The sequence below is a fragment of the Hyperolius riggenbachi genome, chromosome 11 (genome assembly GCF_040937935.1).
Source record: "Hyperolius riggenbachi isolate aHypRig1 chromosome 11, aHypRig1.pri, whole genome shotgun sequence".
Lineage (NCBI taxonomy): Eukaryota > Metazoa > Chordata > Amphibia > Anura > Hyperoliidae > Hyperolius > Hyperolius riggenbachi.
The window spans coordinates 666,732-680,820 of record NC_090656.1 but is presented as its reverse complement, the minus strand read 5'-3'; positions in this window follow the sequence as shown (position 1 = coordinate 680,820).

The window sequence follows — 14,089 nt, the reverse complement described above, 5'->3', positions numbered from 1 at the left end:
GCCAGGCTGTGTGCTGGTCAGCTGCAGACTGTGATGTGTGTGTCTGCCAGGCTGTGTGTTGAATCTGATCAGCTCCAGACTGTGAAGTGCGTGTCTGCCAGGCTGTGTGCTGATCAGCCGCAGACTGTGATGTGTGTGTCTGCCAGGCTGTGTGCTGATCAGCCGCAGACTGTGATGTGTGTGTCTGCCAGGCTGTGTGCTGATTAGCTCCATACTGTGATGTGTGTGTCTGCCAGGCTGTGTGCTGATCAGCTGCAGACTGTGATGTGTGTGTCTGCCAGGCTGTGTGTTGAATCTGATCAGCTCCAGACTGTGAAGTGCGTGTCTGCCAGGCTGTGTGCTGATCAGCCGCAGACTGTGATGTGTGTGTCTGCCAGGCTGTGTGCTGATCAGCCGCAGACTGTGATGTGTGTGTCTGCCAGGTTGTGTGCTGATCAGTCGCAGACTGTGATGTGTGTGTCTGCCAGACTGTGTGCTGATCAGCCGCAGACTGTGATGTGTGTGTCTGCCAGGCTGTGTGCTGAATCTGATCAGCTGCAGACTTTTGTGTATGTCTGCAAGGCTGTGTGCTGATCAGCTGCAGACTGTGATGTGTGTGTCTGCCAGACTGTGTGCTGATCAGCCGCAGACTGTGATGTGTGTTTCTGCCAGGCTGTGTGCTGAATCTGATCAGCTGCAGACTGTTGTGTATGTCTGCCTGGCTGTGTGCTGATCAGCTGCAGACTGTGATGTGTGTGTCTGCCAGACTGTGTGCTGATCAGCCGCAGACTGTGATGTGTGTGTCTGCCAGGCTGTGTGCTGATCAGCCGCAGACTGTGATGTGTGTGTCTGCCAGGCTGTGTGCTGATTAGCTCCATACTGTGATGTGTGTGTCTGCCAGGCTGTGTGCTGATCAGCTGCAGACTGTGATGTGTGTGTCTGCCAGGCTGTGTGTTGAATCTGATCAGCTCCAGACTGTGAAGTGCGTGTCTGCCAGGCTGTGTGCTGATCAGCCGCAGACTGTGATGTGTGTGTCTGCCAGGCTGTGTGCTGATCAGCCGCAGACTGTGATGTGTGTGTCTGCCAGGTTGTGTGCTGATCAGTCGCAGACTGTGATGTGTGTGTCTGCCAGACTGTGTGCTGATCAGCCGCAGACTGTGATGTGTGTGTCTGCCAGGCTGTGTGCTGAATCTGATCAGCTGCAGACTGTTGTGTATGTCTGCCAGGCTGTGTGCTGATCAGCTGCAGACTGTGATGTGTGTGTCTGCCAGACTGTGTGCTGATCAGCCGCAGACTGTGATGTGTGTGTCTGCCAGGCTGTGTGCTGATCAGCCGCAGACTGTGATGTGTGTGTCTGCCAGACTGTGTGCTGATCAGCCGCAGACTGTGATGTGTATGTCTACCAGGCTGTGTGCTGAATCTGATCAGCTGCATACTGTGATGTGTGTGTCTGCCAGGCTGTGTGCTGATCAGCTGCAGACTGTGATGTGTGTGTCTGCCAGGCTGTGTGCTGATTAGCTCCATACTGTGATGTGTGTGTCTGCCAGGCTGTGTGCTGATCAGCTGCAGACTGTGATGTGTGTGTCTGCCAGGCTGTGTGTTGAATCTGATCAGCTCCAGACTGTGAAGTGCGTGTCTGCCAGGCTGTGTGCTGATCAGCCGCAGACTGTGATGTGTGTGTCTGCCAGGCTGTGTGCTGATCAGCCGCAGACTGTGATGTGTGTGTCTGCCAGGCTGTGTGCTGAATCTGATCAGCTGCAGACTTTTGTGTATGTCTGCAAGGCTGTGTGCTGATCAGCTGCAGACTGTGATGTGTGTGTCTGCCAGACTGTGTGCAGATCAGCCGCAGACTGTGATGTGTGTGTCTGCCAGGCTGTGTGCTGAATCTGATCAGATGCAGACTGTTGTGTATGTCTGCCAGGCTGTGTGCTGATCAGCTGCAGACTGTGATGTGTGTGTCTGCCAGGCTGTGTGCTGATCAGCCGCAGACTGTGATGTGTGTGTCTGCCAGGCTGTGTGCTGAATCTGATCAGCTGCAGACTGTTGTGTGTGTGTCTGCCAGGCTGTGTGCTGATCAGCTGCATACTGTGATGTGTGTGTCTGCCAGGCTGTGTGCTGATCAGCTGCAGACTGTGATGTGTGTGTCTGCCAGGCTGTGTGCTGATCAGCCGCAGACTGTGATGTGTGTGTCTGCCAGGCTGTGTGCTGATTAGCTCCATACTGTGATGTGTGTGTCTGCCAGGCTGTGTGCTGATCAGCTGCAGACTGTGATGTGTGTGTCTGCCAGGCTGTGTGTTGAATCTGATCAGCTCCAGACTGTGAAGTGCGTGTCTGCCAGGCTGTGTGCTGATCAGCCGCAGACTGTGATGTGTGTGTCTGCCAGGCTGTGTGCTGATCAGCCGCAGACTGTGATGTGTGTGTCTGCCAGGTTGTGTGCTGATCAGTCGCAGACTGTGATGTGTGTGTCTGCCAGACTGTGTGCTGATCAGCCGCAGACTGTGATGTGTGTGTCTGCCAGGCTGTGTGCTGAATCTGATCAGCTGCAGACTTTTGTGTATGTCTGCAAGGCTGTGTGCTGATCAGCTGCAGACTGTGATGTGTGTGTCTGCCAGACTGTGTGCTGATCAGCCGCAGACTGTGATGTGTGTGTCTGCCAGGCTGTGTGCTGAATCTGATCAGCTGCAGACTGTTGTGTATGTCTGCCAGGCTGTGTGCTGATCAGCTGCAGACTGTGATGTGTGTGTCTGCCAGACTGTGTGCTGATCAGCCGCAGACTGTGATGTGTATGTCTACCAGGCTGTTTGCTGAATCTGATCAGCTGCAGACTGTTGTGTGTGTGTCTGCCAGGCTGTGTGCTGATCAGCTGCAGACTGTGATGTGTGTGTCTGCCAGGCTGTGTGCTGATCAGCCGCAGACTGTGATGTGTGTGTCTGCCAGGCTGTGTGCTGATCAGCCGCAGACTGTGATGTGTATGTCTGCCAGGCTGTGTACTGATCAGCTGCAGACTGTGATGTGTGTGTCTGCAATGCTGTGTGCTGATCAGCCGCAGACTGTGATGTGTGTGTCTGCCAGGCTGTGTGCTGATCAGCCGCAGACTGTGATGTGTGTGTCTGCCAGGCTGTGTGCTGATCAGCCGCAGACTGTGATGTGTGTGTCTGCCAGACTGTGTGCTGATCAGCTCCAGATTGTTATGTGTGTGTGTCTGCCAGGCTGTGTGCTGATCAGCCGCAGACTGTGATATGTGTGTCCGCCATGCTGTGTGGTGATCAGCTCAATACTGTGATGTGTATGTCTGCCAGGCTGTGTGCTGATCAGCTGCAGACTGTTGTGTATGTCTGCCAGGCTCTGTGCTGATCAGCTGCAGACTGTGATGTGTGTGTCTGCCAGACTGTGTGCTGATCAGCCGCAGACTGTGATGTGTGTGTCTGCCAGGCTGTGTGCTGATCAGCCGCAGACTGTGATGTGTGTGTCTGCCAGACTGTGTGCTGATCAGCCGCAGACTGTGATGTGTATGTCTACCAGGCTGTGTGCTGAATCTGATCAGCTGCAGACTGTTGTGTGTGTGTCTGCCAGGCTGTGTGCTGATCAGCTGCAGACTGTGATGTGTGTGTCTGCCAGGCTGTGTGCTGATCAGCCGCAGACTGTGATGTGTGTGTCTGCCAGGCTGTGTGCTGATCAGCCGCAGACTGTGATGTGTATGTCTGCCAGGCTGTGTACTGATCAGCTGCAGACTGTGATGTGTGTGTCTGCAAGGCTGTGTGCTGATCAGCCGCAGACTGTGATGTGTGTGTCTGCCAGGCTGTGTGCTGATCAGCCGCAGACTGTGATGTGTGTGTCTGCCAGGCTGTGTGCTGATCAGCCGCAGACTGTGATGTGTGTGTCTGCCAGACTGTGTGCTGATCAGCTCCAGATTGTTATGTGTGTGTGTCTGCCAGGCTGTGTGCTGATCAGCCGCAGACTGTGATATGTGTGTCCGCCATGCTGTGTGCTGATCAGCTCAAGACTGTGATGTGTATGTCTGCCAGGCTGTGTGCTGATCAGCTGCAGACTGTGATGTGTTTGTCTGCCAGGCTGTGTGCTGATCAGCTGCAGACTGTTGTGTGTGTGTCTGCCAGGCTGTGTGCTGATCAGCCGCAGACTGTGATGTGTGTGTCTGCCAGACTGTGTTCTGATCAGCCGCAGACTGTGATGTGTGTGTCTGCCAGGCTGTGTGCTGATCAGCCGCAGACTGTGATGTGTGTGTCTGCCAGGCTGTGTGCTGATCAGCCGCAGACTGTGATGTGTGTGTCCGCCAGGCTGTGTGCTGATCAGCTGCAGACTGTGATGTGTGTGTCCGCCAGGCTGTGTGCTGATCAGCTGCAGACTGTGATGTGTGTTTCCGCCAGGCTGTGTGCTGATCAGCTGCAGACAGTGATGTGTATGTCTGCCAGGCTGTGTGCTGATCAGCTGCAGACTGTTGTGTGTATGTCTGCCAGGCTGTGTGCTGGTCAGCTGCAGACTGTGATGTGTGTGTCTGCCAGGCTGTGTGCTGATCAGCTCCAGACTGTGATGTGTATGTCTGCCAGGCTGTGTGCTGATCAGCTGCAGACTGTGATGTGTGTGTCTGCCAGGCTGTGTGCTGATTAGCTCCCGACTGTGATGTGTGTGTCTGCCAGGCTGTGTGCTGATCAGCTCCAGACTGTGATGTGTATGTCTGCCAGGCTGTGTGCTGATCAGCTGCAGACTGTGATGTGTATGTCTGCCAGGCTGTGTGCTGATCAGCTGCAGACTGTTGTGTGTATGTCTGCCAGGCTGTGTGCTGGTCAGCTGCAGACTGTGATGTGTGTGTCTGCCAGGCTGTGTGCTGATCAGCTGCAGACTGTGATGTGTATGTCTGCCAGGCTGTGTGCTGATCAGCTGCAGACTGTTGTGTGTATGTCTGCCAGGCTGTGTGCTGGTCAGCTGCAGACTGTGATGTGTGTGTCTGCCAGGCTGTGTGCTGGTCAGCTCCAGACTGTGATGTGTGTGTCTGCCAGGCTGTGTGCTGATCAGCTGCAGACTGTGATGTGTATGTCTGCCAGGCTGTGTGCTGATCAGCTGCAGACTGTTGTGTGTATGTCTGCCAGGCTGTGTGCTGGTCAGCTGCAGACTGTGATGTGTGTGTCTGCCAGGCTGTGTGCTGATCAGCTCCAGACTGTGATGTTTATGTCTGCCAGGCTGTGTGCTGATCAGCGGCAGACTGTGATGTGTGTGTCTGCCAGGCTGTGTGCTGATCAGCGGCAGACTGTGATGTGTGTGTCTGCCAGGCTGTGTGCTGATCAGTAGTGTTGGGCGAACAGTGTTCGCCACTGTTCGGGTTCTGCAGAACATCACCCTGTTCGGGTGATGTTCGCGTTCGGCCAAACACCTGATGGTGTTCGGCCTTTTAAGTTCGGGTTCGCCCCGAACTTCTAATGGCCGCCGAACAGGGCCCCTGTTCGGCCGAACAGGGCCCTGTTCGGCCGAATACTGCCCCCCTATGGGGTCGCAGGCATAAGGGGGGAGCATGCCCCGATCGCGGGGGGGGTCGGAAATTCCCCCCACCCCCTCCGCTAGCGCTCCCCCCTCTGCCCGCTTCCCCATACAAAAGTTTAAGCAAAGTACCTGTAGTGGATGGCCTGGCAGTGGGCGGCACTGTGGAGTGAGGAGGAGGAGTCCGGAGAGTGACGCGTTGAGGGAGGCCGGGCAGCGGGCGTGAGGTCAGAGAAAGGGCGGAAGTACCTCAAGGGTACTTCCGCTGAACCGCCCGCTGCCCGGCCTCCCTCAACTCGTCACTCTCCGGACTCCTCCTCCTCACTCCACAGTGCCGCCCACTGCCAGGCCATCCACTATACAGGTACTTTGCTTTAACTTTTGTATGGGGAAGCGGGCAGAGGGGGGAGCGCTAGCGGAGGGGGTGGGGGGAATTTCCGACCCCCCCCCCCCGCGATCGGGGCATGCTCCCCCCTTATGCCTGCGACCCCATATGGCCCCCAAAAGCTGGATGTTCGGAAAGTTCGGGGTTCGGCCCGAACATGCCGAACATCTCGGCCATGTTCGGCGAACTTTCCCGAACCCGAACATCCAGGTGTTCGCCCATCACTACTGATCAGCTCCAGACTGTGATGTGTGTGTCTGCCAGGCTGTGTGCTGATCAGCCGCAGACTGTGATGTGTGTGTCTGCCAGGCTGTGTGCTGATCAGCTCCAGACTGTGATGTGTATGTCTGCCATGCTGTGTGCTGATCAGCTGCAGACTGTTGTGTGTATGTCTGCCAGGCTGTGTGCTGATCAGCTCCAGACTGTGATGTGTATGTCTGCCAGGCTGTGTGCTGATCTGCTGCAGACTGTGATGTGTGTGTCTGCCAGGATGTGTGCTGGTCAGCTGCAGACTGTGATGTGTGTGTCTGCCAGGCTGTGTGCTGATCAGCCGCAGACTGTGATGTGTGTGTCTGCCAGGCTGTGTGCTGGTCAGCTGCAGACTGTGATGTGTGTGTCTGCCAGGCTGTGTGCTGATCAGCTGCAGACTGTGATGTGTATGTCTGCCAGGCTGTGTGCTGATCAGCTGCAGACTGTTGTGTGTATGTCTGCCAGGCTGTGTGCTGATCAGCTGCAGACTGTGATGTGTGTGTCTGCCAGGCTGTGTGCTGATCAGCTCCAGACTGTGATGTTTATGTATGCCAGGCTGTGTGCTGATCAGCGGCAGACTGTGATGTGTGTGTCTGCCAGGCTGTGTGCTGATCAGCGGCAGACTGTGATGTGTGTGTCTGCCAGGCTGTGTGCTGATCAGCTCCAGACTGTGATGTGTGTGTCTGCCAGGCTGTGTGCTGGTCAGCTGCAGACTGTGATGTGTGTGTCTGCCAGGCTGTGTGCTGATCAGCTCCAGACTGTGATGTGTGTGTCTGCCAGGCTGTGTGCTGATCAGCTGCAGACTGTGATGTGTGTGTCTGCCAGGCTGTGTGCTGATCAGCTGCAGACTGTGATGTGTGTGTCTGCCAGGCTGTGTGCTGATCAGCTCCAGACTGTGATGTGCGTGTCTGCCAGTCTGTGTGCTGGTCAGCTGCAGACTGTGATGTGTGTGTCTGCCAGGCTGTGTGCTGATCAGCTGCAGACTGTGATGTGTGTGTCTGCCAGGCTGTGTGCTGATCAGCCGCAGACTGTGATGTGTGTGTCTGCCAGGCTGTGTGCTGGTCAGCTGCAGACTGTGATGTGTGTGTCTGCCAGGCTGTGTGCTGATCAGCTCCAGACTGTGATGTGCGTGTCTGCCAGGCTGTGTGCTGATCAGCTGCAGACTGTGATGTGTGTGTCTGCCAGGCTGTGTGCTGATCAGCAGCAGACTGTAATGTGTATGTCTGCCAGGCTGTGTGCTGATCAGCTGCAGACTGTGATGTGTGTGTCTTCCAGGCTGTGTGCTGATCAGCTCCAGACTGTGATGTGTATGTCTGCCAGGCTGTGTGCTGATCAGCCGCAGACTGTGATGTGTGTGTCTGCCAGGCTGTGTGCTGATCAGCCGCAGACTGTGATGTGTGTGTCTGCCAGGCTGTGTGCTGATCAGCTCCAGACTGTGATGTGTATGTCTGCCAGGCTGTGTGCTGATCAGCCGCAGACTGTTGTGTGTATGTCTGCCAGGCTGTGTGCTGATCAGCTGCAGACTGTGATGTGTGTGTCTGCCAGGCTGTGTGCTGATCAGCAGCAGACTGTGATGTGTATGTCTGCCAGGCTGTGTGCTGATCAGCTGCAGACTGTGATGTGTGTGTCTGCCAGGCTGTGTGCTGATCAGCTCCAGACTGTGATGTGTATGTCTGCCAGGCTGTGTGCTGATCAGCCGCAGACTGTGATGTGTGTGTCTGCCAGGCTGTGTGCTGATCAGCCGCAGACTGTGATGTGTGTGTCTGCCAGGCTGTGTGCTGATCAGCTCCAGACTGTGATGTGTATGTCTGCCAGGCTGTGTGCTGATCAGCCGCAGACTGTTGTGTGTATGTCTGCCAGGCTGTGTGCTGGTCAGCTCCAGACTGTGATGTGTGTGTCTGCCAGGCTGTGTGCTGATCTGCTGCAGACTGTGATGTGTGTGTCTGCCAGGATGTGTGCTGGTCAGCTGCAGACTGTGATGTGTGTGTCTGCCAGGCTGTGTGCTGGTCAGCTGCAGACTGTGATGTGTGTGTCTGCCAGGCTGTGTGCTGATCAGCTCCAGACTGTGATGTGTGTGTCTGCCAGGCTGTGTGCTGATCAGCTGCAGACTGTGATGTGTGTGTCTGCCAGGCTGTGTGCTGATCAGCCGCAGACTGTGATGTGTGTGTCTGCCAGGCTGTGTGCTGATCAGCCGCAGACTGTGATGTGTGTGTCTGCCAGGCTGTGTGCTGATCAGCTCCAGACTGTGATGTGTGTGTGTCTGCCAGGCTGTGTGCTGATCAGCCGCAGACTGTGATGTGTGTGTCTGCCAGGCTGTGTGCTGATCAGCCGCAGACTGTGATGTGTGTATGTCTGCCAGGCTGTGTGCTGATCAGCTCCAGACTGTGATGCGCGTGTCTGCCAGGCTGTGTGCTGGTCAGCTGCAGACTGTGATGTGCGTGTCTGCCAGGCTGTGTGCTGATCAGCTGCAGACTGTGATGTGTGTGTCTGCCAGGCTGTGTGCTGATCAGCAGCAGACTGTGATGTGTATGTCTGCCAGGCTGTGTGCTGGTCAGCTGCAGACTGTGATGTGTGTGTCTGCCAGGCTGTGTGCTGATCAGCTGCAGACTGTGATGTGTGTGTCTGCCAGGCTGTGTGCTGGTCAGCTGCAGACTGTGATGTGTGTGTCTGCCAGGCTGTGTGCTGATCAGCTCCAGACTGTGATGTGTGTGTCTGCCAGGCTGTGTGCTGATCAGCTGCAGACTGTGATGTGTGTGTCTGCCAGGCTATGTGCTGATCAGCTGCAGACTGTGATGTGCGTGTCTGCCAGTCTGTGTGCTGGTCAGCTGCAGACTGTGATGTGTGTGTCTGCCAGGCTGTGTGCTGATCAGCTCCAGACTGTGATGTGTGTGTCTGCCAGGCTGTGTGCTGATCAGCCGCAGACTGTGATGTGTGTGTCTGCCAGGCTGTGTGCTGATCAGCCGCAGACTGTGATGTGTGTATGTCTGCCAGGCTGTGTGCTGATCAGCCGCAGACTGTGATGTGTGTGTCTGCCAGGCTGTGTGCTGGTCAGCTGCAGACTGTGATGTGTGTGTCTGCAAGGCTGTGTGCTGGTCAGCTGCAGACTGTGATGTGTATGTCTGCCAGGCTGTGTGCTGATCAGTTCCAGACTGTGATGTGTGTGTCTGCCAGGCTGTGTGCTGATCAGCTGCAGACTGTGATGTGTATGTCTGCCAGGCTGTGTGCTGATCAGCTGCAGACTGTGATGTGTATGTCTGCCAGGCTGTGTGCTGATCAGCTGCAGACTGTTGTGTATGTCTGCCAGGCTGTGTGCTGATCAGTTCCAGACTGTAATGTGTGTGTCTGCCAGGCTGTGTGCTGATCAGCCGCAGACTGTGATGTGTGTGTCTGCCAGGCTGTGTGCTGATCAGCCGCAGACTGTGATGTGTGTATGTCTGCCAGGCTGTGTGCTGATCAGCTCCAGACTGTGATGTGTGTGTCTGCCAGGCTGTGTGCTGGTCAGCTGCAGACTGTGATGTGCAAGTCTGCCAGGCTGTGTGCTGATCAGCTCCAGACTGTGATGTGTGTATGTCTGCCAGGCTGTGTGCTGGTCAGCTGCAGACTGTGATGTGCGTGTCTGCCAGGCTGTGTGCTGATCAGCTGCAGACTGTGATGTGTGTGTCTGCCAGGCTGTGTGCTGATCAGCCGCAGACTGTGATGTGTGTGTCTGCCAGGCTGTGTGCTGATCAGCTCCAGACTGTGATGTGTATGTCTGCCAGGCTTAGTGCTGATCAGCCGCAGACTGTGATGTGTGTGTCTGCCAGGCTGTGTGCTGATCAGCCGCAGACTGTGATGTGTGTGTCTGCCAGGCTGTGTGCTGATCAGCTCCAGACTGTGATGTGTATGTCTGCCATGCTGTGTGCTGATCAGCTGCAGACTGTTGTGTGTATGTCTGCCAGGCTGTGTGCTGATCAGCTCCAGACTGTGATGTGTATGTCTGCCAGGCTGTGTGCTGATCTGCTGCAGACTGTGATGTGTGTGTCTGCCAGGATGTGTGCTGGTCAGCTGCAGACTGTGATGTGTGTGTCTGCCAGGCTGTGTGCTGATCAGCCGCAGACTGTGATGTGTGTGTCTGCCAGGCTGTGTGCTGGTCAGCTGCAGACTGTGATGTGTGTGTCTGCCAGGCTGTGTGCTGATCAGCTGCAGACTGTGATGTGTATGTCTGCCAGGCTGTGTGCTGATCAGCTGCAGACTGTTGTGTGTATGTCTGCCAGGCTGTGTGCTGATCAGCTGCAGACTGTGATGTGTGTGTCTGCCAGGCTGTGTGCTGATCAGCTCCAGACTGTGATGTTTATGTATGCCAGGCTGTGTGCTGATCAGCGGCAGACTGTGATGTGTGTGTCTGCCAGGCTGTGTGCTGATCAGCGGCAGACTGTGATGTGTGTGTCTGCCAGGCTGTGTGCTGATCAGCTCCAGACTGTGATGTGTGTGTCTGCCAGGCTGTGTGCTGGTCAGCTGCAGACTGTGATGTGTGTGTCTGCCAGGCTGTGTGCTGATCAGCTCCAGACTGTGATGTGTGTGTCTGCCAGGCTGTGTGCTGATCAGCTGCAGACTGTGATGTGTGTGTCTGCCAGGCTGTGTGCTGATCAGCTGCAGACTGTGATGTGTGTGTCTGCCAGGCTGTGTGCTGATCAGCTCCAGACTGTGATGTGCGTGTCTGCCAGTCTGTGTGCTGGTCAGCTGCAGACTGTGATGTGTGTGTCTGCCAGGCTGTGTGCTGATCAGCTGCAGACTGTGATGTGTGTGTCTGCCAGGCTGTGTGCTGATCAGCCGCAGACTGTGATGTGTGTGTCTGCCAGGCTGTGTGCTGGTCAGCTGCAGACTGTGATGTGTGTGTCTGCCAGGCTGTGTGCTGATCAGCTCCAGACTGTGATGTGCGTGTCTGCCAGGCTGTGTGCTGATCAGCTGCAGACTGTGATGTGTGTGTCTGCCAGGCTGTGTGCTGATCAGCAGCAGACTGTAATGTGTATGTCTGCCAGGCTGTGTGCTGATCAGCCGCAGACTGTGATGTGTGTGTCTTCCAGGCTGTGTGCTGATCAGCTCCAGACTGTGATGTGTATGTCTGCCAGGCTGTGTGCTGATCAGCCGCAGACTGTGATGTGTGTGTCTGCCAGGCTGTGTGCTGATCAGCCGCAGACTGTGATGTGTGTGTCTGCCAGGCTGTGTGCTGATCAGCTCCAGACTGTGATGTGTATGTCTGCCAGGCTGTGTGCTGATCAGCCGCAGACTGTTGTGTGTATGTCTGCCAGGCTGTGTGCTGATCAGCTGCAGACTGTGATGTGTGTGTCTGCCAGGCTGTGTGCTGATCAGCAGCAGACTGTGATGTGTATGTCTGCCAGGCTGTGTGCTGATCAGCTGCAGACTGTGATGTGTGTGTCTGCCAGGCTGTGTGCTGATCAGCTCCAGACTGTGATGTGTATGTCTGCCAGGCTGTGTGCTGATCAGCCGCAGACTGTGATGTGTGTGTCTGCCAGGCTGTGTGCTGATCAGCCGCAGACTGTGATGTGTGTGTCTGCCAGGCTGTGTGCTGATCAGCTCCAGACTGTGATGTGTATGTCTGCCAGGCTGTGTGCTGATCAGCCGCAGACTGTTGTGTGTATGTCTGCCAGGCTGTGTGCTGGTCAGCTCCAGACTGTGATGTGTGTGTCTGCCAGGCTGTGTGTAGGGATGAGCGTAATGACCTAATTACGAATTTCCGAAATTTCGCGAAATTACTACAATTACGATTTTAGCAGTAATCGAAATTTCGTAATTTTCGCAAATTACGCAAATTTTCGTAATTACGATTACGAAATTTAGTATTTTAAAGTTTGCAAAGGTTTCTATCCCTCTAGATGCCTTCATAATCGAAATTTCACTCCCGTAATGACGAATTTCGTCTCCAACCGAAATTTTACTGTTTCAGGTTTGTAAGGGTTTCTATCCCTCTAGATGCCTAAAATGAATAGCACAGCCAGCCAGCCAGCCAGCCAGCCAGCCAGCCAGCCAGCCAGCCAGCCAGCCAGCCAGCCTCTCTCTCTCTCTCTCTCTCTCTCTCTCTCTCTCTCTCTCTCTCTCTCTCTCTCTCTCTCTCTCTCTCTCTCTCTCTCTCTCTCTCTCTCTCTCTCTCTCCTCTCTCTCTCTCTCTCTCTCTCTCTCTCTCTCTCTCTCTCTCTCTCAGAGATCTGTAGTACTTCAAAACCATACTCACATTCATGACATGTCCAGGGATCAAACCCAGGCCAACCACATGGAAGACAGCTATGCTCACCACCATACCACCAAACACACACTAAATAGACTGCTAACCTAAATCTTACTTGTAGACAGTCATATGAGACACATGCTGGGTGCAGGGCTTTGTGATTGGACCATGCGATAGAGTGAGGTGCAAAAATGAAATCATGCCTAGCAGAGGATGGTTTCACAGTGCTAAATGCTAGGCTGGCTGTGGTGCAATTGGTTAGTGTGTCTGGCTGGTAACAGCAAGGTTACAGGTTCAATTCCATCCAGGCATGTCTTTTCCTTTTGCGTTCAACAGTTGTCCAAACAGAGCCAACAGAGCCCCAGATAGCCATGTAGAGTTAGGTCACAGCTAGCCTGGCTGTGGTGCAATTGGTTAGTGCGTCTGGCTGGTAACAGCAAGGTTACAGGTTCAATTCCATCCAGGCATGTCTTTTCCTTTTGCGTTCAACAGTTGTCCAAACAGAGCCAACAGAGCCCCAGATAGCCATGTAGAGTTAGGTCACAGCTAGCCTGGCTGTGGTGCAATTGGTTAGTGTGTCTGGCTGGTAACAGCAAGGTTTGATTCCATCCAGGCATGTCTTTTCCTTTTGCGTAGCGCCTGCGCTGCGCCATTGAACCCCATGGGTGTATTTTGCGTGCGTAAAACTTTACGCATGCAAAACTTTGTGCTCGGTGTTTGTGACAACCTGTTGAACTCAAAAGGAAAAGACATGCCTGGATGGGAATCGAACCTGTAACCTTGCTGTTACCAGCCCAGACACACTAACCAATTGCACCACAGCCAGGCTAGCTGTGACCTAACTCTACATGGCTATCTGGGGCTCTGTTTGGACAACTGTTGAACGCAAAAGGAAAAGACATGCCTGGATGAATCGAACCTGTAACCTTGCTGTTACCAGCCAGACGCACTAACCAATTGCACCACAAGCCAGCCTAGCATTTAGCATTGTGAAACCATCCTCTGCTAGGCATGATTTCATTTTTGCACCTCACTCTATCGCATGGTCCATGGTCCCAATCACAAAGCCCTGCACCCAGCATGTGTCTCATATGACTGTCTACAAGTAAGATTTAGGTTAGCAGTCTATTTAGTGTGTGTTTGGTGGTATGGTGGTGAGCATAGCTGTCTTCCATGTGGTTGGCCTGGGTTTGATCCCTGGACATGTCATGAATGTGAGTATGGTTTTGAAATACTACAGATCTCTGGAGAGAGAGAGAGAGAGAGAGAGAGAGAGAGAGAGAGAGAGAGAGAGAGAGAGAGAGAGAGAGAGAGAGAGAGAGAGAGAGAGAGAGAGGAGAGAGAGAGAGGAGAGAGAGAGAGAGAGAGAGAGAGAGAGAGAGAGAGAGAGAGAGAGAGAGAGAGAGAGAGAGAGAGAGAGAGAGAGAGGAGGAGGAGGAGGAGGAGGAGGAGGAGGAGGAGGGAGGAGGAGGAGGAGGAGGAGGAGGAGGAGGAGGAGGAGGAGGAGGAGGAGGAGGAGGAGGAGGAGGAGGAGGAGGAGGAGGAGGAGGAGGAGGAGGAGGAGGAGGAGGAGGAGGAGGAGGAGGAGGGAGGAGGAGGAAGGAGGAGGAGGAGGAGGAGGAGGAGGAGGAGGAGGAGGAGGCAGGAGGAGGACGGAGGAGGAGGAGGAGGAGGAGGAGGACAGGAGGGCTGGCTGGCTGGCTGGCTGGCTGGCTGGCTGGCTGGCTGCTGGCTGGCATGGCAGGCTGCTGGCTTGTGCTATT